This window comes from Mastomys coucha, unplaced genomic scaffold (genome assembly GCF_008632895.1).
Source record: "Mastomys coucha isolate ucsf_1 unplaced genomic scaffold, UCSF_Mcou_1 pScaffold21, whole genome shotgun sequence".
NCBI lineage: Eukaryota > Metazoa > Chordata > Mammalia > Rodentia > Muridae > Mastomys > Mastomys coucha.
Genome location: NW_022196904.1, coordinates 101951868 through 101955488, shown reverse-complemented (window position 1 = coordinate 101955488; position 3621 = coordinate 101951868).

Genomic DNA, 3621 nt, shown 5'->3' with positions numbered 1-3621 from the left:
TCTCTCTCTCTCTCTCTCTCTCTCTCTCTGTCTCTCTCTCTCTCTCTGCTATGGACTCTCCTAGATGCCTTTGGCTCTTTTCTTTTTCAAACCTATAATAAAAGCCTTTCCCTTAACCCTACCATGGAGTGAGCATGTCATTAGATGATAAAGATGATGTAGAACTGATGGTCTTAATATTTCTTTTTTTAAAAGATTTAATTATTTATTATATGTAAGCACACTGTAGCTGTCTTCAGTCACCCCAGAAGAGGGCATCAGATCTCATTACGGATGGTTGTAAGCCACCATGTTGTTGCTGGGATTTGAACTCAAGACCTTTGGAAGAGGAGTCAGTGCTCTTACCCACTGAGTCATCTCCCCAGCCCCCGGTCTTAATATTTCTTATCTTCTACATTCAATAGTTCAGGTCACCCCTTGGATATGTAAACCAAAGAATGTCCCTTTATTGGCCTAAGCAAATCCAAGTTATGTTTCTGTAAACTTAAACCAAGTTTACATAATATATTCCATTCTTTCCTATTGTTTCTTTTCAGCCTAAGACCTAAATGGTTCTTGAATTTATTGATTTTCTTGTTGCTGTGTCAAAAGCAACTTAAGGACAGAAATTTTTATTTTGGCTCACAGTTTAAAGATACAGTGTGTCTTAGTTAGGGTTTCCATTGCTGTGAAGAGATACCATGACCAAGGCAAGAATATAAAAGATAAGGATTCAATTGGGGCTGGCTTACAGGTTCAGAGGTTCAGTCCGTTATCATCAAGGCAGGAAGTTTGGCAGTATGCAGGCAGGCATGGCACTGGAGAAAGAGCTGAGAGTTGTGCATCTTGTTTTGAAGGCAAACAGGAGAAGATTGACTTCCAGGCAGCTAGGATGAGGTCTTAAAACCCACACCCATAGTGACATATTTCCTCCAACAAGGCCACACACACTGCAACAAGGCCCCACCGCCTAATATTGCCACTCCCTGGGCCAAGATATTCAAACCACCACACAGTGTATCATGGTAGGGAAGATGGAGGCAGAAACATGAAGCAGCTGGTCACATAGTGTCAACAGTCAGGAAGCAGACAGAGATAACTGTTCATGTTCAGCCTGCTTTCTCCATTTTATTCAGCAGGGAACTCCAGCCTGTGAGTCAGCACTGTCCACATTCAGAGTGAGGAGTCTTTTCTCCTCAGGTAATCTAGTTGAGAAACTCCCTCGCAGTTCTCCTAGCTTATTTATTTGTAACAATACACGTGCTGTGTGTGTGCCGGTGCTCGTGCCTCTGCAGGCATGTGTGGAGACCAAGGGGTGAAGTTAAGGGATGCTCTTAGATCTCTCCTCCACCTTGCTTTTCAGACAGGGTCTCTGACTGCACATGGAACATATTGTCTCAGGCAGACTGGCTGGCCAACAAGCCTCTGGGGTGATGCACCTGTCTCTGCTCCCCAGCTCTGGGTTACAGACCTACCAAGTTGGCAATATTAATCAGCACTGTGCATGACCTTAAATTAGCAACTTTGATTGAAACTTGGTCCTACAGAACTGCTGAGAAGCAGATGAGCACATCCTGTAGGCTGGAGTGACCATATCCTGTTAGGCTCAAGACACCTCTCGTTTCCAATTGTGGCCCTGGTGTTGATATTTATAGGGTTCCTATTCAGTTTCTGTAGGGCCTGGCTTGGAAGATAATAATGTAGCTACCTGAGCTAGGGCTACTTTTAGTTCTTTACTTTTTGAAAACTATTAAAATGCCCAATCTCTTTCCATATCCATAGAGGGAATCCTTGGAAGATGGAGGTGAGATGCAACCTGTTTGTATGTCTAGTCTAGAAATCCTGGTATGGCATCTTTAATTTATTTGTGGTGTGTGTGTGTGTGTGTGTGTGTGTGTGTGGTATGTGCTTATGTATGTACATGTGAGTGTACATGTGTGTGAGCATGTGTGTGTGCGTGCATGTAGGGGCATGCATGTGTAATGTGTATGTGTGTGTATATATGAGCACATGTGCACCTGTGCATGTGAATGTGTGTGTGTGTGTGTGTGTGTGTGTGTGTGTGTGTGTAGGTGCCACAGTGCACAGTGACCACAGTGGAGGTCAGAGGACAACATGACAGTGTCACATCTCTCCTTCTTCATGTGTGTCCCAGGAATCAAACTCAGGGTCTTAGTTCTGATGTTTCTTTTTTCTTTGGGAGAGGTAATTTAAAGTCATAGAGACATAATAGTCATTTGGTGTGGTTTTCTTGATTAAAAGAATTATAAGTGACTATTTGAAAAAAATTGAAGGAAGATTTTGTTCTTGGATTAATATTAAATAAAACATGTACCTGTAATTCACCTCACAAAGCAACTGGCTATTCTTTAAAGGTTTGAACATAGTGAAACATAGAAAAATGAGAATAATCATACCATTAGGGTTCTACTAGCAAGTGACTCAGGGGGTAGGTTTGCCCAACCATGAAGGCAAGAAGAGCTTTTCCTATTTCTTCATAGTGTAATTTTGGCAGTGTCAGAAAGATGTGCATGCCAAAAATTTCTATCCCGGTGGATTGCAAATTGCCTTTATAAAGACATGATATGTTAAGTTTGTGTGCTGCTAAGTGCTCACACATCTAGTCAAACAGTATTCTGTGTGTTTCTATGAGATTGTTTTGTTTTGTTTTGTTTTAGGAAGATGAAGTAAAGCAGGTTGTCCCTCTTATGTGTCTGAGGTTCACAGAATCAGTCAGAGGCTAAATCTGGCAGACAACTGCCCCTCCCTGTGGTGGTTAAAACCAATTGTCATCTTAACACATTCTAGGATCACTTATGGGACAAACCTCTGGGTGTGTCTTAAGGAAGTTTCTAGATCAGGTTAATCAGGACAGGAGACTGACTATAAATATGGGTGACATCATCCATGGGCTGGGGTCCTGGACTGCACACAAAGGCCTACGTGAGCAGAACACCCACTTTCATCTCTCTACAGATGCAGTGTGACCAGCTGCCTCGTGCTCCTGCCACTGTGCCCTCCCCGCTGTGATGTATACCCCTGAGCTATTAGCTAAAACACACCCTCCCTCCCATGAGCTGCCTGCGCTACAGCAATGAGAAAAGCAATGATTACACAGACGCCCTCTTGCAATGTTGCCTCTGCACTAGATCACCCCACCCCCACTCCACCCCCACCCCCAGGCTAGAACATAACTCTCTGGATCAGCCAGCCTTTGGACTTGAACTTGGCTCTCCTGGCCTCAAGTTTGACAACTCAACTTGCAGATTTTGTTCATCAGTCTCTATAATTTCATGAGCTAATTTTTTATAGAAAAAAGTACACACACACACACACACACACACACACACACAGAGAGAGAGAGAGAGAGAGAGAGAGAGAGAGAGAGAGAGAGAGAGAGAGAGAGAGAGAGAGAGAGAGAGAGAGAGAGAGAGAGAGAGAGAGAGAGAGAGAGAGAGAGACAGAGAGAGACCCTTATTGTTTTTTCCCCTTTTGGATAACTGATTAATATAGAAAGAAGAAGAAATCACACATCTGCTTCCGAATGAAGGCACAGCCCTTTACACACATCTGCAGATAGTAAAAAGCCCCAGCCCAGATATGCTGGCTTCTCACCATCAGGAGTTGTGTGTTAAGGGTTGT